The sequence below is a fragment of the Lactuca sativa genome, chromosome 3, assembly GCF_002870075.4.
Source record: "Lactuca sativa cultivar Salinas chromosome 3, Lsat_Salinas_v11, whole genome shotgun sequence".
Lineage (NCBI taxonomy): Eukaryota > Viridiplantae > Streptophyta > Magnoliopsida > Asterales > Asteraceae > Lactuca > Lactuca sativa.
This window is the reverse complement of record NC_056625.2, coordinates 94,298,090-94,325,216: the sequence shown is the minus strand read 5'-3', so window position 1 is coordinate 94,325,216 and position 27,127 is coordinate 94,298,090.

Sequence of the window (27,127 nt, the reverse complement as noted above, 5' to 3'; positions counted from 1 at the left end):
TAGCTATCCTAAAGAGATCTTATATCAGTACTTCATTCACACGACCTCATGTTCTATACGAGCAACGTTGAGTAGATTGACAGTTATAGTGACTATCATTCCGTAGAATATCTATAAATATACTTAACTAGAAACTCGTCTTCTTCTAGTGTCCACGAACCTTTCTTTGATATGGTCTTTTCTAAGTATGGAATGCATACTGTTTATTTTCTCCAAATCGCTAGTACAAAACTGGCTTTTGGTGTTAGTTTTTGAAAACATGGCGGCGTCGGTTTTCATATTTATCAAGGCAACATATCATAAACTAATTTCCATGATTGTTTTCACGACGATCTACAAAAAACGTGTCACGATTGCAAATCATACTACACACATTAACGTCAGTTTTATATAAGAATCGTGACAAGTAGTTCCACGGTCGAATACCCATGGCCAAATGTCATCTTTGTAACGGTTTTTTTTATATAAGGTGTTGAATTTTTTTTAAGTGATTAAATCTTTTATTGAAAATTGTAACATGAAAAAATCCGTGACAAGTCGTCTCACGGTCGAAAACGGTGGCGAAATGTCATCTTTTATAACGATTTTTTTCTATAATATATGTACATTTACCTTCTGTCGGGTAATAAGTGAAATGTAAAGACATAGGGTGATTAAGTTTAAGTGCTTAAATCTTATATTGAAATTTTTTACATGGAAAAAAACCTATGACAAGTAGTGGGACAGTCGAAAACAATAGTCAAATGTCATTTTTTATAATGAGTTTTGAATCTGATATGTGTCTTAATTTACCTTTTGAATATTATATTGAGATTTAGCACATGAAAAAACCCCATAAAAAGTAAACAATAGTCATAATGAATGTTTTAAAAACCAACTTTTTTGTTGACCTGTCTGATTACCAATTCTCGGTTCAACTGTCGGTCTATATCTAGCAATGATGTGTATCGGCCTTCGAATTGTGTACCGTTGATTGATCCAATTATTCAATTTTCTTTGGAAATGGAATGTCTTTTTAATTAATAGGCTAAGTGAAATCTAAATATCCAAGTCCATTAAACCGATTTCAAACGATTTTTAACTTATCAATCACACAGGTTGAAACTGATTTTTTAAGAAATCGTTATGTTCGATACACTCTAAAAAGTAACATAAATTTGGTTGTTGTTGAACCTCTTTTGTTCCCGATTCTAGGTTCAAACCGTTTTTTTGAACGTTGGTCATAATATTATAATTTTTCACTATAAGTTGTAAAATATCAGCCTTGTTATAAATATTTTCTGGTCATTCAAACTATTCATCAGATTTTATTTATATTGTTCTTCGCATGCACTTCATGTTATAAATAAATATGATCAACTCCAAACATTTGGCAAGCTAATATTTTAACACATGAAAATCCTAACAAAAAAAATTATCAAACTTATTAATACAAATATTGGTATACATATTACATCCAATTTGCCTTTTATTAGTATAAATTATGAGTTTCAGAATTTTGTTTCTACGATGAGCATAGGTGAGCTACGTCGAGAATAGGAATGTTAACATTAAGTGTAGCGGTGTTGTTTGCACAAAACCCTGGATTACGGGTTTGGGTTGTATTTAATCATCTCTAACTTTTAAGGCTTCTATGGATCAACCTCTATCCTCTAAAGAATGAAACACTAGCCTCCATTTCCATCCCCCTTCCTTTAGCTTGTTGTGGGTGGCATTTTGAGAGTGTTCAAGGAAGTTCACTATAATTTTGAGCTTGAGTGAATGACCCTAGAAGAGATCCAACTTCTTTTGCGTCTTGTGGACCTTTGTAAGCCATCAAGTTTCGCAATTTATGATTCAAGCTTTCTAGATCTTTCATGTTATGGTCTTTGAGTCACATTTGTGGTTTTAATTGGAATTCAAGGAAGAATTCTAGATAAAGATTGAAATTTTATCATTGTTGAAGTCCTTAGAGTGTTCTGTCTTTTAGATATGGAGTTTGGACTTGTTTTGGTGTCATGTAAGGGTTCAAGGTCATACTTTCCCCATTTTTCACACAGAAGGGTGTAAAACATGCATGAGACATGCATGTACATAAAGTTTTGGTTTTATGAGACCTTTTTGAGCATATTGGATCTATAGAAATTTTGGGATTTTGGCTCATATGATTAACAGCTTAACTAAAAAGTTGGTTCTATAAACAACGTATGTTGAGCGTAGCATTATGCTACGCTGAGTGTGGGGATGAAGAAATTTAGCTATTTTTTCCTTTAGTGCTACGATGAGCGTAGATTAGCTACGTCGAAGGTAGGTATGTGCTGCGCTAAACATAGCGCTAGACAATTGAACTTTTAGTATTTTGGCATTTTGGTTAAACTTGATAGGATATATGTAACATCCCAAAAATCATGACATAAATTTTTTTGTTTTTAGATTAATAAATCGTTAATACATATCTTTCCCCTAAGACCTAGGTAACCAAGATTTAGCTAAACATCGTCAAATAAGAGTAATTCATAGAATGCAGAAACATGTGGTGTGTGCCCTGCAATCATCCCGAGCTCTTTCATTTGAAAACCGGAGTACCAGAAACATTAACTGAGAACCATAAGCACAAAACTTAGTGAGTTCCCCAAAGTACTACATAACATACAACCATAGAATATAAAGCGACATACATATAGTTGCCATGAGCTGGCCCATGGTCTTTACATGCAATGCCATGAGCTCCCCCATAGTCTGATATCCAGGTGCCATGGCCCGTGGGATCCCCTGATGGTCTTTACTTGGAATGCAATGGACTCCCCCGTGGTCTGATATCCAAGTGCCATGGACTACCCGCTTGGTCTTTATAAGGAATGCCATGGGATCCCCCCCCCCCCCCACATTGTCTGATATCCAAGTGCCATGGGCTACCCAATGGTCTTTCATGCAAGTATCACAGAGACAACTATCATTCCACATAACCAGTAATGGGTCAAAATTGGTGGCTTCGACCCATGGATATAGTGAGAAGACTCACTTCGGACAGTTGAGACCAACTGATACTCTCTAACTGTAGATCTGCTAATAATCCCACACTATAAAACATGAATGACATTTATTTAACATTTAGGTTCCAAACTAAATCCAATAATCCATATATGGGGTAAAAAGACCATTTAACACCCTATCAAGTTTGGTCCAAGACTAAGGCCCAAACTCCCAATCATAAAGGCCTACAACTAATAATCAAACAAAGCCCACATATGGCTAACATTCCCAAATTGGGTCCAAACCTTTAGTCGGGCCATACCCTAAAGCCCATTAACTTGTCCCTAATCCAAAACATATATTCTCACATGGACCAACAAAGCCCCAAGTAACCAAGCCCAAAAGGTAGCTCAAACCGAAGCCCAAACATTCAAGGCCCAAACAGACCGAGTACATGCAGCGTACAAGCATGTACGCGTAGCGTACTTGCTTAGAGGCTTTTAAGCTAGGCGTACCTACTTGTACGTCTAGTGTACTCACCATATCCAATCCAAACTTAATTTTTCACTTAATCCAATAAGACAAAGCTCCTTAATATAGATCTGACCTCCTTGACCTGGATTATTACATAAAGTTGCCACCTTTACATCCATACATGACTAAATGAACCTCTTAACCTTAAAAGGGACTTAATAGATGACTTAAAGCATGCATGACATCATTCTTCACATAAAGCTTGCACCTTTATGCTCAAGGATACCAAAACAAACGCAAATATGAAAGAACAAGCCCTTTAACAACCCAACTCATCCATAGACCCAAAATGAGACCAAAATCACAAAAAAAAGTAACCAAGAAGAGATCTATTCATATACAAGCCAAGATGCAAACTTGATACCTCAAAAAGTTTCTCCACAAGATGATGATTTTGGATCCAAAGCCTCTCCACCAAGCCAAACAACTTCAAACTTCTCTTATTTCCTTTTCAAGGGAAAAATGTTCACCAAAGCCTTCTAATAGATCGTGAACACCACCAAGAGGCTACAAGGTCAATTTAGGGTTTTTAGGGTATGAAGGCTAGCCTTCCAATAGCTTGTGAACACCTCTTACGCCTAGTATACTCCTCGTACGCCTAGCGTATGAGGTCTCGCACCCCATTCCCAACCTCGTGGTATGGTAAGCGTACTTCTCATTATGCATGGCGTAACTCCCTTCACATAAGTATGCCCCGCGTACTCCCTTGGTACGCCCCACGTACTAGGATCTTCCCTCTAACCCTAACTTATTCTGAAGGCCATAATTTCTATGATACAACTCTGATTCCGACTATCATTATATCCATGAAAAGGTAACAAGAAGCTCTATGCTTTAAACAACTCATACCTTCCTTACAATATCCCGAACAAACATCCAATTTCCATAAAAGTCCGAGTTGACAAATTACCAAAATACGCTTGGCTCCAAAACTAACTCTGAATGTCCGAGTCATCCACATACCCTCACCCACACCCAAATAGGCAACAATTCGGAATAGGGTGTTACAACTCTTCCCCACTTAAATTAGATTTCATCCTCGAAATTTGCCTTTACCATTCCCGACACACCAAACCACCTGAGCCACACGACCATAATATCGAGTATACCACTTCCTTCCCAAGGCAACCAAAACCAACTATATTAGAACTCTCTAAATCTAAAGAAGAACAAATCCTTAATTCCTTGCAGAAAATCATATCTACTCAATCTAAAACCTGATATCTTGAGATAGTCCGACTCCCTGACAGACCGCCCATAGTAAACCATTGTTGAGTCCAATCTATTTATCTCCCAACTGACTACTCAACTTCTGATCACTTGAGGTTCCCACTAGAAAATAGAATCACATACCAATAATCCGCCGCATAAGAATTATACTTGACAGGAGGCTCAGATAATCCTTCGAGTAGAAGACTTATCCCTACAACAGTTAGACTTAGACGAGAGCTGTGCAACCGATTCAAATCTTTTACTCTGAGATTATTTAAACCAAACTGCAAGGGACCTAACATATTTTCTAAATAACAAGCAACTCCACACACGTGTTCCAATCAATAATACCACCTTGACTTAACTTGATGCCCTTCATAGATAGAAATATTCCAAGACACAATCGTAATGGCTTGATCTATCATCAAAACTGAATCCATTCCCTTACCCCTGAACCCTTTGATTGATGGCCTCAGCATATGGATACCCCAATTCTTATCCCATTGATAAGAAATCCTACACATAAACACTCACGATTCCCAACTCGAGATCTCACCCAAAAACAAATTCGATACCCAACTCATAACCCAAGGTCCACGGATTTGTACTTGTATTTCACCCCAAACCTTCTGATTTACGACAACCCCTCTCTAGACCAAGATATAAAGGTCCCCAACCATCGCTGAGACTACCAGTCTCACACCTGGCCCAACCACCAGGTTCCCAAGAGTCCAAATAACAAGGCTACCCAGCCTATAAACCCCTCTGCATCACACACTGACCACCCACTTGATCCTGCAACTCGAGATCCAAAACCTTGACCCAACGGTGTCTACCAGGTTCCACCTATATTTCCATAATCACACGGGCCTCGCCCATGGGTCCCATCCATCTAGAGCTACAAAGGCCCGACTTTACCTCAGACCCCAACAGTCCTCAACCCAAAACAGAGAAACACTCCTCAACAATCCTGACCGCCGTGCCTAAGGCATGAACTAGTTCCCCCTTTACGCTCATAACCATCTCTAACGTTGGTCGACTTAGAACTGGTGAATGCTACGACCCCATCATAGTCTTACAATACCTCTAACCAACCATGGTTGCCACCCATGGCCTAATCACACCCTAACCATTGCAACCCCATGCATCTTGAACTGAAACCTGCATCCAATATAATTTTTAGATCATGCTTCGAATCCAAAATCCTTCAACCCAGACTCAACCGCAAGCCTGCTATGCATGATAAAGAAGACGTCGCCCAACGGTTGGAAGCTTTCTACACTCCCACTTAAACAATCTCAAACTAAACGGCCTCTTGAGTCGTCTCTCTTCCTGGCCAGGATGTAAACTTTCCCTTGTTCCACACCCTTCCAAACTTCCAGAATTTCTGATTGATTCTCCCCCACTTGGATTCAACGAAGCTCTCTCATCTCTTAAATCCTGATGGATTCTCAACGCATCAACCTCATACAACATGAACCGCCTATGACCTGTGCTAAACAATACTAGCGTTTTATTGCTAGCCAAAATCAATGGTCACCCAACTTCTGAAACCTTGAAGAATACTCTTGAAATCTTAGCCAGTATGATAATTCAAACCACCTCCCACGATACATCACCAATTCTAGTGTTCTTATGCTGGCGACAAACAAATCATAACCCTTGCCCTAAACTAACGAATCTTCATCCCAGCTTCCATTCTCAATGTACCACTGAATTATAATCATCTAGAATCCATACGAATATACAAATCCCCTGAGACATCTAATGGCTAAACAACTCATGTAATTGAAACCACTATCTTCTTGTTACCGCTCCTCTCATAGCAACAATAATGGTTGATCTCCACTTTCTTCCACAAACGATTGCCGCTCCTACTAGAATAAATACTGAAACCACTAAACCCTAACGATACTGGAGAACTAACCCGCTAAATCCTGACCATAAGCCTTCCACACAATACCCGTGAATCAATCTCGACCAAAAACCAAAATAACAACCAAACACATTGGAACCCGCTACACGATATACAACTCCTCAATAACCCACTAATGATTTACTGCATGCAAAAGGCATATAACAATTCTTCGAAGATATAACCCAACAATAACAGAGACTTAAACCAAAGATAATGCTTACAAAATCAATATAACATTCCAAGCAACATAAATACTGATAACAACTGAAGAAAAATACAAAAGATAACATACCCGCAATATCACCTACTAGAGCACTGGCCTCCCATGTCTGACACTGCAATGACTGGCTCCTCTGTGTTGGGGCTCTTGTCCTACCCTCACGATTATCAAAGATCCACAAAATAGTCGGAGCAGGTGCACTCATTACTCCTCTCCTCGTCATTAGACAGACGACCCTCTTATGGCCCTCTTGGTCCCAGAGAAAACATAATGGACTTGCCCCTCGAGGACAATCCCTGCTGACATGATCAACCGTGCTACACTTATAGAAACCCATACCCTTGGAACGACAAGCTCCATTGTGCAGTTTCTCACATGTGTTGCACTGACCCCGAGCCTTCTGGCCTCCCATACCCTTGGAACGACAAGCTCCATTGTACAGTTTCACACACCATAACTCATGCTAGAAATTTCCACCCTTACTGCTGGTTGCCTTATGCATACAAATTATACACATAATAGGATCAAATAGGCTGTCGAATAAAAGACTCAACCCTAGGACCACAACCAAACGATGAACAGGAAATAAGGCTAAATAACCTATTCTACAGCTATAAGATGCTAACCATATACAAATTTTAAAGCATACACTTAGTAGTTACTGATACCAATAGATATTCCCATTCCAGCATAGCATCCAATACTCCCAAGGCTAGAAGGCATCACATATCAGGCCAATCTATCACTGATTAATCATCACTAGCATACAAGTCTACCAGCTCATATAATAGACATACAAAGGCATCTCTCCAAGCATTCTATCTTGCAAAAATCTGAGCAGATCTTTAGCCTAAAGTAGCATGCGATTCACAGATTCATAAATCAAACATATCAGATAACATGTATGGGTATTTTGGGAAATCTTACTTGAGCTCAGTTGATTGCATGCACCACACCCTTTTCTTATCTTAGAAAACTCTTTTCTTAAAAATACTTTATTTTGAAAACTTTACCAAATCCTAAATTTGAGTTCAGACACACCCAAAAGAAAGTCTGAATCCCTCAAACCAAGGCTCTAATACCAACTTGTAACGTCCCAAAAATCATGACATAATTTTTTTTGTTTTTAGATTAATAAATCGTTAATACATATCATTCTTATAAGACCAAGGTAACCAAGATTTAGCAAAACATCATAAAATCATAGTAATTCACAGAATGCGGAAATATGTGGTGTGTGTCCTGGAATCATCCCGAGCACTTTCATTTGAAAATCAAAGTACCTGAAACATAAAATAAAAACCGTAAGCACAAATCTTAGCGCGTTCCCCAAAATACCACATAACATGAAACCATAAAAAATCAAGCGACCTACATATAGTTGACGTGGGCTGCCGTATGGTGTTTACCCGGAATGCCATGGGCTTCCTCCATAGTTTGATATCTAGGTGTCATGGGCTCCCCCATGGTCTTTACCTAAAATTCCATAGGCTCCCCCATGGTCTGATATCCAAGTGTCATGGGCTACTCCCATGGTGTTTACCTAGAATGCCATGGGCTCCCCCTATGGTCTGATATCCAAGTGCCATGCGCTACCCCGATGGTCTTTCATGCAAGTATCACATAAACAACTAGCATTACACATAACAAGTAATGGGATATCATTGGTGACATCGACCCGTGGATATAGTGAGAAGACTCACCTCGGATAGTTGAAACCAACTGTTACTCTCTGACTGTAGATCTGTTAATAATCCCGCGCTATCAAACATTAATGACATTTAGTTAACATTTAGGTTCCAAACTAAATCCAATAATCCATATATGGGCTAAAAAGACCATTTAATACACTATCTAGTTTGGTCCAAGACTAAGGCCCAAACTCCCAATCATAAAGGTCCACAACCAATAATCAACCAAAGCCCACTTATAGCCCAATTTTCCAAATTGGGCCCAAAACGTTACTTGGGCCTTACCCTAAAGCCCATTAATTTATCCCTAATCCAATACACATATTCTCGAGCAACCAAGCCCAAAAGGTAGCTCAAACAGAAGCCCAAACGTACAAGACCCAAATAGACCGAGTGCACGCGGCGTATAAGCACATACGCAGACTGTAGTCGCTTGGAGGCTTGTATGCTAAGCGTACATGCTTGTAAGCCCAACATACTCACCATATCAAACCCAAACTTTATTTTTCACTTATCCATTTAGACAAAGCTCCATAAAATAGATCTGACTTCCTTGAGGTAGATTATCACGTAAAGTTGCCAACTTTACGTCCATACATGACTAAATGAAGCTCATAAGCTTTAAAGGGACTTAATAGATGAATTAAAGCATGTATGCCACCATTCTTCACATAAATCTTACACCTTTAAGCTCAAGGTGACCAAAACAAACTCAAATCTGAAAGAACATGCCCTTTAACAACCCAACACATCCATAGACCCAAAAAGGAGACCCAAATCACAATAAACTAACCAATAAGAGATCTAGTCATATACCAGCCTAGATGAAAACTTGATACCACAAAAATCTTCCCTACAAGATGATGATTCTAGATCCAAAGCCTCTCCACCAAGCCAAACAACTTCAAGCTTCTCTTCTTTCCTTCCCTAGGAAAAAATGTACACTAAAGCCTTCCAATAGCTCAAGAACACCACCAAGAGGCTACAAGGTCAATTTAGGGTTATTAGGGTATAGAGGATAGCTTAGAAATGAATAAAATGGACTAACATAAAGCTTATATAAGGTACATCTGTAGAAATTAGGATTTTACTCTTACCCTCGTACGATTAGCGTACTCCTCGTATGCCCAACATACGAGGTCTCACACCCCGTTTCCAAACTTGTAGTAAGTTAAGCGTACTCCTCATTATGCATGGCGTATCTCGCTTCGCATAAGTATGCTCCGTGCACTCCCTTGGTATGCCCCGCGTACTAGGGTCTTCCCTCTAAAGCTAACTTATTTCGATGGCCATAACTTCTTTGATACAACTCTGATTCCGACCATCCTTATCTCCATGAAAAGGTAACAAGAAGCTCTATGCTTTAAAAAACTCAAACCTGCCTTAAAATATCCCAAGCAAACATCCAATTTCCATAAACACTCGAGCTGACAAATTACCAAAATACCCTTGACTCCAAAACTAACTTTGAATGCCAGAATTATCCACATACCATCACCCACACCCAAATGGGTAACGATTCAGAACATAGCATTACACTATGAGTTTTGGATTAAACATTAGACTCCGACTATTAATAGGTGGTACGTGATCATGATTTCTCTAGTGTTGACTCATGTTCGAGGCGTGTGAACTTTTAGTTGTATTCAAGTGATTTTCTCACTATACCACATATCCCATTGTATATCATTTGCAAGGTAGGATAGAGGTACTGTTAGAATTCATGTATGTGGTGGCCTAGGGTAAGTTCCTATCATGTCATCCAATTTAAAACACTTGATGCTTTAGTATGCTAGACTGGTAGGCTCTTGTCTATTGATCGTATAATTTGGGTTGGTGGCATGTTTGGCTAGGTAACTAGGGATGGCTAGCTGCCAATGGAATGTATTATGTTAGTTTTTCATGTATTTATGTCGTATGCGTATCTGGTAGTGGTAGAGTAGGTCCTATATAGTCTAAGTTACATAGTTGGATAACTCTTGGTCTAATGCATGATTGTGATGTTCTTGTCTGATTGTTCACTCTCGGGTGGATCATATGTTCGATTGTCTATCTGATCCCTCTCTACATACCACTTTATGTCTTTTATGGAAGACTAGGAAGTGTGTAACATATATAATTTTGAGGTATGGAAGACTAGGGGTGTGTAACGATGTGGTGGAGGAACCACCACGATGTGACATATTAGGAATGTTCGCATACTTTAATTAGGTTGCTACGACATGGCAATATTTTTCCATCACATGGCAGCCTTTTGAGGACAAAAACCCTAATTTTCAGGTCTTAAGAAGTATTTAAGGAATGTGCGAGGTAGGGTTTGCTCACCCTCAACCTCCAACACTCTGTTTTCAAACCCTAATCCGTTCTAGACTCCTTGATATCATTTTTGAAGAACTTGTGGTGTTTTTGGCCTTTTGAAGGATAAAGAAGCCATTTGGTGTGTTGGCTCATCTTACAAGCATCATTTTCATCTTCTAGCATATCTTCAAGACGAATGTAATCGTCCAAGGCTTAATTTTATATTTTTATGTTGCTAGATCTCCAGATTTGTTCCATATTCTTCTTGGCATAGTGGGTTAGGGTGGTGAGATCTCATAAAGTTTGTAACTTTATAAATCTGTAGGATATTTGGGGTATTTGATGGATAGGATATGAAGTATGAGTGGATTTTGTAGCCATAAATGAGGTTTTGGTCGTAAGCCCTTAATTTGACATAATATTAAGTAAAGACATGCATTGTAGATATATGTCTAAAAAGCACCAACTTTTATGTTAGGTTTGGTGTTAGAAACTCTTCCAGAAAAGATGAAATAAGGAATTTAAAGAATAAGTGTTTAATGGTTGAGTCCACGTCATATTTTGCCTTTATGGAACCTAGGGCTTAAGATCTTGATCTCTTGATTGGTCTTGATGGATAAAGTTGGAAACATTATCCATCTAGGCTATATTATGGACTAGATATGAGCTTTGGAGCTCTTGTGGTAGAAGGGAAAAAACTTAATCCATTAAGCTGTTTAGAACCCAGTTCCCACGATGTGGCATTCATTAGCCACGACATGGCGGACGGGGGTGGATCGACCGTTTTGTCCTTATTAGGCCACGACATGGCCAATGGGAGGCCACAACATGGAGATCGGCTAAGGCCGCTTGGACTTGTATGATTTGGATTCTGATTGGGTTTAAACCCGTAGGGTACAACATGGCCAAAGGATGGCCACGACGTGGAGGTCAGTTGACAGTGACTTGGACTTTGACCGTTGACTTCTAGGGTTGACTATTGACTTGCAGAATTTTAGTCAATTTGCTATTTTTAGAAAGGAAAACTAAGGTTTTTCTCTTGTGCGGTTATATAGGCAGCGTCTAGCACCAGTTCCATGAGTTTCAGAGCTTGTTGACTGTTGATCTGCGTTGCGAGGTGAGTCTTCTTACTGTATTGTAGGATGCTAGACTGTCTGTGTGAAATGCTTGATTCAGGTATCATTTATTTCTCTATAATTTTTAGGGTTTTGGACTGGACTCAACAAGTTTGGAAGCCCCAACTCGTTGAGTAGGAATCATTACAGATGCGAGATAAAGGGTCTAATCGATGAGTTTGAAGGTCCCAACTCGACGAGTAGATGTTGGAAAGGAAAGCCCTAACTTTCCAGGTTTTGCACCCCATATAAAGAACTTATGGCTCATTGTAGCTACCCTCATTGTCTTTACAATCCAGAAGAAAACCCTAATCGAGCTAACCTTCCATATTGAGTGTGTGTAAGGCTAAAGAGTGTATGTTTGGTCAACTTCTTGAAGAACTCAAAGATTAAAGAGCTTGGAATGAGAAGGAGCTTATAGATACAACATCTACTCAGTTTTAGTAACCATTTGAAGGTCAAAAGCTGTTACCTTGATCATTCTCTTGTTGTATCTCTCCATTCAAAAGTTTAGGGTCTCTAGCACACTTTGGATCCATTTTTTGAAGTTGGGAATGAGTTAACTTTAGATTTGGACTCCTCTTGGCCCCATAGTTTTAAAGTTATCAAATTTATCAAGATTTGGCCCTTCTCCATGCCCTAAACCTACTATCAAGCTTCATTTTAGCATTTTAGTCTCTTGAAGCCTTCCATGCATGTAAAGTTGGAAACTTTACGTGGTAACTTAACCCTAGGGGACTAGATCTGTAATTTGGTGCTTTAGATTCGACTGAAAAGGGCTGAATAGGTTGAGACTGGGAAAACTCGACGAGTTTCCCTGGTAACTCGACGTCTACTGGATACTAAGCGAACTCGACAAGTTGATGAGACAACTCGGCGAGTTGTCTAGGGTTTGTCCCGGTTTTTTGAACATTGAAGGAACTTGACGAGTTGCTAGATACTTTGGATGAGTTGGGTTCAACATGGAATGTTGACCTTGACCTTGACCATGGTTCACCAAGTTTGAATCTAAGGCTATTTTTGGTATTTCGGAATTTTGACAAGTTAGCCACATGACGGTTATAGGCAGTTGAGTTGGAGCTATGTGTTGGGACTTATCTTATCAATTCAACGTTTCTTGAGAGGTGAGTCTCCTCACCATACCAATGAATTGAAGGCACCAAGGCCGACCCATTATGTGATTATGTGGTATCATAATGATTATGTGGTATGCTAGTTGAGTATGTGGTATATGGCAAACTAGTTGTGTTTGTGATACTTGCATGGAAGACCCCGGGGGTAGCACGTGGCACTTGGATATCTGACCATATGGGCGAGCCCATGGCATTTCAGGTAAAGACCATGGGGTGGGGGGGGGGGGGGGAGCTCATGACACATGGATGTCAGACCATGTGGGGGAGCCCATGGCGTTCAAGGTAAAGACCTTGGGGGAGCCCATGACACATAGGTGTAAGACCCTAGGGGGAGACCACGACATCCTTATATGTTTATATGCATGACTTATGGGATTGTTATGGATTATATGATTATGTGGATTATGCGGGGTATGCTCTGGGAACTCACTAAGCATTAGCTTAGAGTTGGTTGGTTGTTTCAGGTACTTCAGGATCTACGGGCAAAGGCCCGACTTGATGGTGTGGCATGCACTCTCTGGCGATTTGTTTGGGGACACTCTGATTTTATGAATATGAAGTTTTGGATCTAAAAATAGTTGTGATTAAAATTTTATAACTTATGGAAATGGAATTCTCTATTTAAAAATGAAAATTTTTATTGAGATTTTGGGTTGTTACAAGTTGGTATCAAAGCCTTGATTTGAGGGATTCGGGTACACTCTAGGCCATGTCAGGACTCAAACTAAGGAAATGGTAAAATTGTTTTCAATAGTCAAAGTTAAAACTTATTAAACAGAGAAAAGGAGAGTACAATGCGCGTAATCGGCCGAGCTCAAGTAGGTAGTTCCCCAATATGATAGCCATGCTATAATGATATTTGGATTAGGATAGTCGAATGGATTTCTCTATTTGTATGCTTTAAAAATTGTATATGCTTAGGATCTTATAGACTTAGAATGATTGATTTGGCCTTATTTCCTATCCCTTGTCTGGTTGTGGTCATAGGGTAGAGTCTGTTATTCGAAAGTCTATTTGATCCCGTTCTGTGTATAATTTGCATGCATAAGGCAACCAATTATGATTGATCTAAGTTCTGGTTAGATATGGATGGAACAAATCTTAGGATAGCCTAGGATTGGAGTTATGCGGTAGCCTGACGGATATGTTTTATTCTGGGACGAACTGGAGTTATCAGGTAGAGCCTTGGGGAAGGTACATGTAGGTGTTGTAGGTAGTATCGGGCCCGTACTACTGAAAGCATAGGACCTGTAACCGAACGGATGTTAGATCTGGAAGCTCTAAGGAGAACCAGTGTGGAAGGATCCCCTTTGTATATATTGATAATTCTGTATTATGGTATTTCAGATCAGAATGTTGGTGACATGACATGGAGCAGGAGGATCAGGATCTGGATATAGGTCGGGCTATGCTATAGAGCCCATTAATGAGAGGTTGTGCGAGCTTATCGCAGCCGAGGTTACAAGAGGCATCCTTGAAGCCACCTTAATGATTTTTGGGGTAGTCAAGGAAGCAATGATGGAGATCATGGAGGAGCGTCTCAAGTCTTTCCAAGACAAGATTGTTGCGGGCCAGGTCGGGGTCCGAACTCCCTCGTTCTGGGAGTTCAAGGCATGCGGAGCACCTGAGTTCTTCGGGGTCAGGGACCCCATAGTTAGCTGATACCGGGTGGCCGACATGGAGAACGCCCAGTGCACGAGCTCTTGCCCCGACGCAAAAAAGGTGGGGTTTGCTTCGTGCATGTTGAGGGATCGAGTTAGGGACTGGTGAGAGGAGGTGACCCATCAGGTGGAGTCAGATGGAGTGGCGGAGATGACATGTGAGGAGTTTGTTAGGCGTTTTGAGTTGGAGTTTGTACCATCCGTCGAGGTGCAATAGATTGTGAGGGAGTTCCAGGAGCTACAATAGAGCACCGAGACTGTGACGGGGATCACCACCATGTTTCGGGAACGAGCACTATTGATCCCGCAGTAAGCTATGGATGAGGATATGAAGAGGACGAGGCATCATTGCATGCTGAGGGATGTTATTCATGAGTTAGTGAGCATTTTAGGGTGCAAAATCCTGAATGAGATGGTAGAGAAGGCCTAAGACCTGGAGATGGAGTTAGAGTTTTGCACCAAGCAGAAACTAGAGTAGGCTCAGACAGCCATAGGTCAGGCTAAAAAGCCTACGACCTCTGATTCTTCTAGTAGGGGACAGTAGGGTCGTGGCCGGTGTGCTAAGTGCGGTAAGCCTCACAATGGAGCTTGTCTAGTAGCGGGCTCACGATGTTACGTGTGTGGCCAACCGGGCCACCAGAGCAGGGATTGCCCCAAGAAGGGCTTGATTTGTTTCCACTGCAACTAGACTGACCATAAAAAGGTCGATTATCCGAGGTTACAGGGTGGAAGAGGAGCAGTGTTGGTGCCTACGCCTGCCACAATGAGCATCACTGATTGCCACCCTACCAAGGCGGATGCTCCTACGGTGAAGATCCGTGCCTTTCAGCTGACCACAGAGGAGGCTCGAGCTGCACCAAACATCGTGGCTGGTATGTAATCTATTTTTCTTGTTTGATATTATTTGTTATGCTTAGATGTATATGTATGTGCACTTGTATAGGGACCTTTCATGTTAATGGTATGTTAGCTTATGTTCTTTTCGATTCGGGAGCTACTCAATCATTCATATCTGTTACGCTTAGCAAGAAGTTTCGGGATGCTCTGGGAACTTTGGATTCCCCGTTGGAGGTTAAGATTGCTAATGACCGCACCGTGAGTGCTATGAGGGTATATCAGGCTTGTGTCCTGAATGTGCTTAGGGAGGGGTTCCGGGTTGATTTGGTTCTGATATCGTTGCGAGGGTTGAAGGTGATCGTTTGTATGGACTGGTTAGGGGTCAACGGGGCCGTGATAGATTGCGAGCGCTAGCTGGTGAAGGTTCAAACCCCAAGTGGGGGAGAACTTGTTATTCATGGAGAGAGGGCCTCACAGGGGCCAACCATCTATTCAGATGAGAGGCCTAGGAGACTTCTCCATCAGGGTTATTCGGGATTCTTGGTGTATATCTCGGATATAAGGATTGAGACTCCGTCAGATTTGGGTAGTATACCGTTTGTACAGGATTTTCGGGATGTATTTCCCGAGGAGTTGCATGGGGTACCTCCGGAGAGGCAAGTAGAGTTTCGTATTGACTTGGTGTCGGGTGTCGCACAGAGAGCTAAGGCACCGTATCGGCTAACTTCGCCCGAGGTGCAAGAGCTATCTATGTAGCTTCGGTTACTGCTAGACCGATGATTCATTCGTCCGAGCAGTTCTTCGTGGGTAGCACCGATCCTATTCATGAAGAAGAAGGATAGGTCACACAAGATGTGTATCGATTATAGGGAGCTGAACAAGCTAACTGTGAAAACCCGTTACGCGCTCCTGAGGATCGATGATTTGTTCGATCAACTTTAGGGTGCATCTTGGTTTTCCAAGATTGATCTTTGGTTAGGGTATCATTAGATGAGGATTAGAGATGAGGATATACCGAAGATAGCTTTCAGAACTCGGTACAGTCACTATGAGTTTGTGGTGATTCCATTTGGGCTCACCAATGCCCTTACAACATTCATGGATCTCATGCACAGGGTATGTAGGCCGATGTTGGATCGGTCTGTGATTGCTTTTATTGATGATATCTTGGTCTATTCTATGAGCAAGGAGCAGCATGAGTAGCATCTGAGGGAGGTATTGGAGACACTGAGGATGGAAAGTCTTTATGCCAACTTCTCAAAGTGTGATTTCTAGTTGCGAGAGGTGTAGTTTTTGGGACACATCATCAACCAATAGAGTATGTCGGTTGATCCAGCCAAGGTTTAGGCAGTGAAGCGGTGGGAAGTACCGAATAATGCATCTGAGATCCGTAGCTTCTTGGGTCTAGTGGGGTATTATCGGAGATTCATCTAGGACTTCTCCAAGATTTTCGTGCCATTGACCCATTTAACCAAGAAGAATGTGACTTTCCAGTGGGGCGCGAACCAGCAGTTGACTTTCGAGACCTTGAGACAGAGGTTATTTGAAGCAATGATTTTGGTACTACCCGAGGGGTCGGACGATTTGGTAGTGTATTGTGATGCATCAATCTCAGGATTAAGGACGGTTTTGATGCGGAGGGGGCATGTGATCACGTATGCCTTAAGGAAGTTGAAGCCTCATGAGGTGAATTACCCTAATCATGACCTAGAACTGGGGGCAGTGGTGTTTTCCCTTAAAATCTGGAGGCATTACTTGTACGGAGTGTGGTGCACCATCTTTACTGACCACAAGAGTTCGAAGTATTAGATGGATCAACAGAACCTTAACATGTAACAAAGGAGGTGGTTTTATGTACTAAAAGATTATGGATGCGAGATCTTATATCATCCAGGGAAGGCCAACATGGTGTCCGATTCTTTAAGCCGCAAGACAACGGGTTCTCCAATCGGGAACATTTGCTTGAGGATGACAGTGGTCACTCCATTGTTAGATATGTTCAATAAGACTCAAGTGGAGGGTTTAAAGAAAGAGAATTGGAAGATAGAGCAAATTAGGGGTCAGTTTCCCTTGTTTGTATGGGATGGTCGGGGACTCTTGACACAGTGTCGCCCCGTGTGGGTACCGGTATTTGGGGAGTGAGACAGAAGATATTAGAGGAGGTACAGACATACAGAGATCTGAGGCTGAGTTACTGGTGGCCCTACATGAAGCGGGAGATCGCCTGGTTCGTGGAGCGGTGCTTGACCTGCAGGAAGGTCAAGGCCGAACATCAGAGGCCTCATGGAAAAGTTCAGTCGTTACCCATTCCTATGTGGAAGTGGGAAAAGATCACCATGAACTTCATCATGAAGTTACCGAGGACAGCAAGGGGTATCAATGCCATGTGGTTCATCGTGGACATATTGACAAAGAGCCCCTATTTTATTCCGATCTTCATGAGTATCTCTGCTGAGAAATTAGCAGATATCTATGTGCGGGATGTAGTGGTCAGGCATGGAGTGCCAGTATTGGTGGTCTCGGACTGTGATGTTTGATTTACATCTATGTTTTGGCGGAAGTTCCATGAAGAGTTGGGAACTCAGTCACACTTGAGCACTGCATACCACCCCCAAACAGACGACCATAATGAACGGATGATCAAGACGCTCGAGGATATGCTACGCGAATGCATTGTGGATTTCGAATGGAGTTGCGATACATACCTCTCACTAGCAGAGTTCTCATATAACAATTGTAACACCCAGATTTCCAAAAATAAAATTTTTATTTAATTAATCACTTTAATATTAAAAACACTTGTTTAAAATCTTATTCACATTCAAATTACAAAACGTAGTTTCATTTCCGTTATAAAAGAAGACCAGGATCCTCCAAAACACAACTCTTTCTTCGGTGTGTACAATCGAACCGTTGCCATCCCGCGTTACTGTGAGAACCTGAAACAACGTAACATAAACAACGTAAGCACGAAGCTTAGTGAGTTCCCCAATATACCTTACGCACATACGCCATCCGGCCCGGACCGTTCGGTCCACATAACATTGCCTTCCGGCCCGGATCTTTCGATCCACATAATATCGCCTTCCGGCCCGGATCTTTCGATCCACATAATATCGCCTTCCGGCCCGGATCTTTCGATCCACATAATATCGCCTTCCGGCCCGGACCTCTCGGTCCACAAGATAATTGCCTTCCGGCCCATACACATATATAACACATAATACAAATACTCTAACACATAAAGCACATATATCACATATCATACCTGACCTTTCTGTCACATAATACCTTGCCTTCCGGCCCATATATAAGCATGTATAACACGCGTAGCAGCTAACTTTCCATTCATAGCATATAGACATAACACACAACATACATGACCTTCCGGTCACACAGTCAAACCCTTCCGGGTGAGGTATAGTGAGAAGACTCACCTCGCGGACACTGGAAGATAGCGACTCCTGAAACCTCTTGCACTTGATCCTCTGAGCTACAAGCTCCCTGTCTCATCATACATCTCTTTTTAATACTTCTATCTTCCACGTTAACTGACCCTAAGAAATCACACCAGTCAACTCAGGTCAACAGTCCATTGTCAGCTCGACTGGACTCGGCGAGTTCCCTGGCGACTCGGCGAGTCTGGTCGTCCTTCAACCTCTGAGATTCCCCTTCTACTCGTCGGGTACCCTCTTTGACTCGACGAGTCACTCCTGGAAGAATCGCGGGGCCACCCCGACTCCACTCGCCGAGTCTGAAGAACAACTCGGCGAGTCCCAGTGAATCTTCAAGCTACTCGCCGAGTCTGATCATCCGACTCGGCGAGTCCATGCCATGCAGTCGATCAAACTGCTTCCTGAGATACATATTTTCCCGAAATACACACTCATGGGACTTCTGGACCTCTAATCATCCTATTACTAGGGTATAAACTTTTGTATAACAACATAATAATCCATCCAATCACCAAATGGGTTTCATAAACCCTAAAATCGTGCACACATCAATATAGCAGAAATGATCCGGAATATTACCTGAATAACACCCCCTCTGTGTCTCCAAACCTCAGAACTCGATCCCCTTGATATTCCTTTGGCCAAAACTCTTCTTCTTCTTGCTTAACAAATTCTTCAAGGTTCCAAAAGCTTCTTCTCCTGCCCTAGACGTCCACAACGATTAAGGGTCCTTCTCAGTCGGCCAAAAGGCGAACAATGGAGGCATAAGATCCCTTAAATACTTCCCAAACCGAACGGCTAGGGTTTTCCACTGAACAGCGTCGACTCGCCGAGTCCATACCTGGACTCGTCGAGTCCAGTCGCGAACCCGCGACCAACTCTGCGACCCTACTCGGCGAGTCTGGCTCCAACTCGCCGAGTCTCCCCTTTAAAACACCCCAAAATGCAATTTAGCAATACTTGAGATTTTGGGCTGTTACAATTCTCCCCCACTAGATTTAGACTTCGCCCTCGAAGTCTCACTCTGCAAATAGTTCTGGATGCTGCTCCCGCATCACACGTTTCGGCTTCCCTAAACACTTCCGATATCTTCCGAGGTCGTTACTGAACCACTACCAGAGGTACCTCCTTGTTCCTTAGAACCTTGCTCTTCCGATCTCCGACGGCCACTGGTCTCCCGACGTAACACAGGCTCGCATCCACCTAATCGTTCTCTAGTAGAACCACTGCTGACTCATCCGCTATACACCTATTCAACTGCGACACATACCAGTGTCATGGATCCGTCCCAGTTCCGTTGACAGCTCCAAACGATAGGCCACCCTTCCTACCTTCGCACCTTCACGAAAAGACCCAACATACCGGGGCCCCCCATTTACCCTTCTTCCTAAATCGAAGCACCCGTCAGAAATACGAAGTCGCTGACCTGAATCACCTACTCGTAACGGCGTCTGCCTGCATAACTTTCCTGTTAACTCTAAACGATCACTAACTCTCCTTAACCTGCTGAGTCTGCTCTGTCGACTGAAGCCCAAACTCTGTACTGTCCATCTCTCTCTGTAACCGAGAACCACCCAAGATGCAACTCTGCTCTTAAACCCCAACAATCACTCGAACAATGAGGGTTAGGAAGCCCTGAACCACCGGATCCCCGATCCAAAGCCCACTTTGTCCATCCCAGACCAACTGAGAGATCCATTCTCACTCCCAGAGTAACTCTCACAAATTCTCCTCTTGCCATCATATACACATGCTAAACTAGCCCCAACACTCATAGGTTGGAAGACCCGATACACTGATGATGTCCTCGAACATCTCCCAAGATGAACCACTACATCCACCCTACACTCTGATCAGATTCACATTGAAAATTTAAAATTTTCTCTCTCCATGCATCCCTTCTGAGCCTCATCAGACATCCCAACCGGATGGGTTCCTACTCCACTGCCGCGAACACGATGCTCAGAACCATACTCGAAGTACTCTAACCATAACTCTGCTCTGCAGCTTTCACTTTCGTGAACTTGCACCCCCTTCGGAGTTACATACCCTCCTCTTTTCCTTTTCCACGGAACTCTCTTGAACATAATGCCCCTCCAACCGGTGCCACGGTGCTCGCCCCAAGCGACACCACCCTTATTGCGTAACTGCTATTCACATACTCGGGTTCTCATTGCAGAGGCTCTCAATCCCATGCACTCTCTCCACTCATCAAAATCACTGCCTCCGCTAAACAAGATCAACAACCCAGGGCCAGACCTTCCAATGCAATCACACTGCAACATACGTGATCCGCAAATCTCAAACTAATCCAGCAATACCAACAGAGTCTCCAGTATGACTGGACCGACTCTCATAACACATACTAGCCACTCGAGGCTATATCTCTGTGGGTCCGCACACCCAACTCTGCGAACCCTCAGGTTCTAACTCTGGGAACCTTCCGGTTCCAGCTCTAGAAACATGCACAACATAATCCCGTGGGATTAATGCAGTACAACCAACACGTACCTCAAACGTACCAATACTCTGATCGCAAAATTTCGTTTACTTACTCAAGCTCGATCCCGACCTCCTCTCAGGCCTCCACAATCAAATGCCCTAGGTCTGTATCTCGCCCTGCATATCCAACACTCGCTCTTGTCGGCCTATACTTTGCGCTGACAAACACTGCTGAATCCCAACAGCTAAGCACCCTCACATACTCGTCGATCTCCCGGAGAATTTTACAATTCTCCCCCACTAAAGCACTGACTAACTGCCACCGATTGTCATTAACGACCCTTCAGAACCATCCTGCAGAAAGAGAACATTTACCCTCTGACTGCTTCCCACAAGCATAAGCAACCCTCAGCAAAACACCTCTCCTCCCTGATCAATCCGCTCAAAAGAATCCGATCTTTCAATTATCCACTCCACAACTGCAGATGCTACCCATCATTCAACCAGTGCCGCATCTCCACTAACAACCCCCACCAACGATAACCAACGAAATTCTCAACAATAATCCGAAGCCAAAACCCGCAATCTGCCAAAGGATGGATACCACATCGAAAACCGCACAAAGCTATCGGCACTAAACACCAGACTATAACCATACCAACCATCAGGGAACAACGAATGCCAAAGCGAAACCTGAAGCACCAATCCATAACCATGCCAATCCCGCGAAACAACGAATACCACATCGAAATCCACACTACCAGCACAAACAATACGCCACAATCAACGCAAGCTAATCAAGACATCAAGACAGCATCATACCCGCAGCTGCCCCCCCGGCACTGCTCCGTCTCCCTCTGCCGCAAGCCGATAAGCACAACCCTGAGCCCTTGGGCTCTACTCCATCCTGTCCTCCTCCTGAACTCCTCAAGGTGGCCGGTGCTAGAGCCTGCACCGATCCTGCAAAAGCTGTGGACATTTGACCCTCAAATGTCCAACCTGCCGACACTGATAACAAATCCTGGAATCCCGAATTGGCACTGACTGCCGACAACCCCGTGCACCATGCCCCTCCTTTCCGCACTCGCGGCATGCACCATTGGCCAACAAGCTCCGGTGCCATCTCTCTCACACTTCCCACAAGTGTGACCGCTCCGATCCCCCATTTCAACGTCTACGGTCCTGAACCGTTTCGGCGCCGACTGCGACTGCATCGGGGCCTGTCCCAGCTCACGCAACTGCAACTTAACCGCTAACTCGCGCCACATGGCGGCCTTCTGCAACTCCAACAGGGTCTCGCACCTCCGTGCAGACACGAACTGTCTGATACCCCCTTGAGTTTACTCGAATATCGGGCATCTGAGCCTGCTCCGAAGCGAACTCAGGGCAAAACATCGCCCTCTCAACAAACATCCCGGTGCTCTTAGTCACCGACTCCAAATCCTGCCTCAGCTTAACGAACTTCCGAGCCAATTTCTCCTTTTCATCCCGCGGAACATAGCGAGTACTGAACATCCCTCTGAATTGATCCCATGAAACCGCAGCCCTCTGCGCATCAGAAAATGACCTCGTGGTCAATCTCCACCAACCCTTCGCCCCGAGCCTCAATAGGTTCAGAGCACACCCCACCCTCTGATCAGCAGGGCATAAACTCGTGGAGAAACACCCCTCCATGTCTGATAACCATCTCATAGCAACAATCGAGTCCTGAACTCCATCGAATGTGGGAGGCTTCGCATAATAGAAGTCCCGATACTGAAAACCCCGACTAGTCCCTTTCCTTGCCGTTGCTACAGCCGCTGTAACCGCCGCGGCAGCCGTCTCTGCGAAAACCGCATATCGCTCATCAAACTACTTCAATCATAGTGGTCCTGATCGACCCAAACAATTCTGGCGACTCAACCCGCAACAATGCAGCAACCTCATCACGCCGGATCTCGCGAATCCTCGCATCCCGCTCGCTCGTGCTCGTCCGATCGATAACCGGATAACAAGATAGCCACAAGCATCATCCACTACGAACCATGGTACTCATCCCATGACATCCCCCTTCAACATGCTTCGGTGTATGGTACCTGAACCATAACACCACTCCTCAATCTGCTCCAATGTATAGCACTCGAACCACAACATCTATCTCAATCTGTTCCGATGTATGGTGCCCTGACCATAACATCACTCTGTATCCGCTCCGATGTATGGTATCCGAACCATAACATCACCCCTCAATCTGTTCCTTAGGACCTTCAGAATGCCCCCTGTATCAAGTATGGGTCCTCTGCTTTCAGTAGTACGGGCCCATACTACCTGCCACATCTACCCATACTTTCCACGCGGACCATTCCAGAGTTCCTAAGTAGCTGATAAACCTGCTCTTTCACCAATCTCATCGCGCGTGCTCGCTTTCCAGCGAAATCCTCTACTCTACCAGCGCACTCATCTGGCTAGGTTTACTCCCTAGTCCCTTCCGCCGTCCTCCCACTTCTTTGCTATCAGCTGCTGAAGAGTTCCCAATGATGCCAGCCCTCTACCTCCTGAGTATCGTCATACTCACTTGGTAGCTGACTCCCATCATCGATAACTCCACAAAGCACAAAGCAAGCAGCATTCGAGCATTGAAGCATACATAGGACTCCCCATCTGTGGTAGCTCCACCTTCTCGGCTCATCCTCGGAAGTACCTCTGTACCCCGTAGCTTTACCCCTTGTGCGTTCTAACTAGATACTCTCACTCATCACATACACACAAAAGCATAACGCACATATAACAGCAAACCCTAGACTAAGGCATCACAAACCAGGCCACTCTAGTCCTAAGATGTGAAGTACCTAGCCTGTCTCTAGCATGCAATAATGTCTCATAAAGTGCATAATAGATATTTCATAATACAAAAGTAAAGGTATTTTGGGAAATCACCGTTTGGCTCTGGCTGATTGTACACACTGCTCTTTCTTGCTTTCTCTTTGAACCCTTATTCACTTTTAGAAAACCATTTATTTGGAAAACTTTTTCTTACTTCCTCAGTTTGAGTCCAGATTTACCCGTAGGCGCGTCCGAATCCCTCAAACCAAGGCTCTGATACCAATTTGTAACACCCAGATTTCCAAAAATAAAATTTTTATTTAATTAATCACTTTAATATTAAAAACACTTGTTTAAAATCTTATTCACATTCAAATTACAAAACGTAGTTTCATTTCCGTTATAAAAGAAGACCAGGATCCTCCAAAACACAACTCTTTCTTCGGTGTGTACAATCGAACCGTTGCCATCCCGCGTTACTGTGAGAACCTGAAACAACGTAACATAAACAACGTAAGCACGAAGCTTAGTGAGTTCCCCAATATACCTTACACACATACGCCATCCGGCCCGGACCGTTCGGTCCACATAACATTGCCTTCCGGCCCGGATCTTTCGATCCACATAATATCGCCTTCCGGCCCGGATCTTTCGATCCACATAATATCGCCTTCCGGCCCGGATCTTTCGATCCACATAATATCGCCTTCCGGCCCGGACCTCTCGGTCCACAAGATAATTGCCTTCCGGCCCATACACATATATAACACATAATACAAATACTCTAACACATAAAGCACATATATCACATATCATACCTGACCTTTCTGTCACATAATACCTTGCCTTCCGGCCCATATATAAGCATGTATAACACGCGTAGCAGCTAACTTTCCATTCATAGCATATAGACATAACACACAACATACATGACCTTCCGGTCACACAGTCAAACCCTTCCGGGTGAGGTATAGTGAGAAGACTCACCTCGCGGACACTGGAAGATAGCGACTCCTGAAACCTCTTGCACTTGATCCTCCGAGCTACAAGCTCCCTGTCTCATCATACATCTCTTTTTAATACTTCTATCTTCCACGTTAACTGACCCTAAGAAATCACACCAGTCAACTCAGGTCAACAGTCCATTGTCAGCTCGACTGGACTCGGCGAGTTCCCTGGCGACTCGGCGAGTCTGGTCGTCCTTCAACCTCTGAGATTCCCCTTCTACTCGTCGGGTACCCTCTTTGACTCGACGAGTCACTCCTGGAAGAATCGCGGGGCCACCCCGACTCCACTCGCCGAGTCTGAAGAACAACTCGGCGAGTCCCAGTGAATCTTCAAGCTACTCGCCGAGTCTGATCATCCGACTCGGTGAGTCCATGCCATGCAGTCGATCAAACTGCTTCCTGAGATACATATTTTCCCGAAATACACACTCATGGGACTTCTGGACCTCTAATCATCCTATTACTAGGGTATAAACTTTTGTATAACAACATAATAATCCATCCAATCACCAAATGGGTTTCATAAACCCTAAAATCGTGCACACATCAATATAGCAGAAATGATCCGGAATATTACCTGAATAACACCCCCTCTGTGTCTCCAAACCTCAGAACTCGATCCCCTTGATATTCCTTTGGTCAAAACTCTTCTTCTTCTTGCTTAACAAATTCTTCAAGGTTCCAAAAGCTTCTTCTCCTGCCCTAGACGTCCACAACGATTAAGGGTCCTTCTCAGTCGGCCAAAAGGCGAACAATGGAGGCATAAGATCCCTTAAATACTTCCCAAACCGAACGGCTAGGGTTTTCCACTGAACAGCGTCGACTCGCCGAGTCCATACCTGGACTCGTCGAGTCCAGTCGCGAACCCGCGACCAACTCTGCGACCCTACTCGGCGAGTCTGGCTCCAACTCGCCGAGTCTCCCCTTTAAAACACCCCAAAATGCAATTTAGCAATACTTGAGATTTTGGGCTGTTACAACAATAGTTATCATGCTAGTATCAACCGACCCCCGTTTGAGATGTTGTATGGTTAGAGGTGTAGTACCCCAGTTTGTTGGGGTGAAGTTGGGAACCGAGTCATTGGAAGCACCGAAGTGAATCTTAAGACTACATAGGTTATCTAGCAAGTGGGCGACAGGATGCGGGTCGCGCAGAGATGTGAGAAGAGCTATGCGAACCGGCGTTGCTCGGACCTTGAGTTCCAAGTGGGAGCTTTCGTCTTGCTGAAAGTATCACCATGGAAGGGTGTCATTCTGTTCCAGAAGAGGGGAAAGGTAGGGCCCCTGTATATTGGTCTGTTCAGGATTAATGCCCGGGTGGGCAAGGTGGTATACTGTTTGGATCTGCCAGACGAGCCTAGCAAGATTCACAACACCTTCCATGTGTCTCAACTCTAGAAGAGTGTCACTGACGAGGCTGCAATTATATCTTTGGATGACATTCAGGTGGATGAGAACCTAAACTACATTGAGAGGCCCATTGCAATTCTGGATAGGAAGACTAAGGTCCTCTGTAACAAGGAAGCGAAGCTAGTGAAGGTTAAATGGCAGCACCGGAGGGGCTTGGAATGGACATGGGAGCCGGAGGATGAGATGCGGGAGCATTACCCAAGTTTTTTTTTTTTTTGCATTAGCACACTTCGAGGACGATGTCTAGTTTAGGTGGGGGATATTTGTAACGATTGATTCAACTATCATTTATTTCTTTATAATTTTTAGGGTTTTGGACTGGACTCGACAAGTTAGGAAGCCCCAACTCGTCGAGTAGGAATCATTATGGACGCAAGATGAAGGGTCTACTCGATGAGTACGAAGGCCACAACTCGACGAGTAGACGCTGGAAAGGAAAA